The sequence below is a fragment of the Penaeus monodon genome, chromosome 15 (assembly GCF_015228065.2).
Source record: "Penaeus monodon isolate SGIC_2016 chromosome 15, NSTDA_Pmon_1, whole genome shotgun sequence".
Taxonomy (NCBI): Eukaryota; Metazoa; Arthropoda; class Malacostraca; order Decapoda; family Penaeidae; genus Penaeus; species Penaeus monodon.
In genome coordinates, this window is record NC_051400.1 from 33,908,132 (window position 1) to 33,908,490 (window position 359).

At 28.1% G+C, this 359-nt stretch overlaps 1 protein-coding gene across 1 annotated transcript in view; it reads right to left on the reverse strand.

Annotated features, from left to right (window-relative positions):
- LOC119582340 overlaps positions 1-359 on the reverse strand; it is an 81,633-nt gene that overhangs the window by 76,930 nt on the left and 4,344 nt on the right. The gene's annotated exons all lie outside the window — the stretch shown is intronic.

Sequence of the window (359 nt, forward strand, 5' to 3'; positions counted from 1 at the left end):
ATTGTATGCATATTGTTAGATTTATCTTTCTTCTTTAACATCAACGTCGATATGTCTGTGTTAACACATTAAAACCATAATATTATAGTAAATATATCATAAATATATCCCTACTTATGTTATAAATGAAAGTTTAAACAGAATATAACATAATAAACGGCTTTTTGGGCTGAGAACACCCTTCGTCGCGCATGCCCTTAATTTAACTATGAGAACTACATAATCAGTTAATAAAAAAAGAAAAAAAAATGCAGCCCGGGATATCTGATGGAAATACAAAATGCAGCAGTAATAATACAAAAACAAAGAATACATTGATTGTTTTAGTGTTCCTATATGTATTATATTGTGTATCTAAG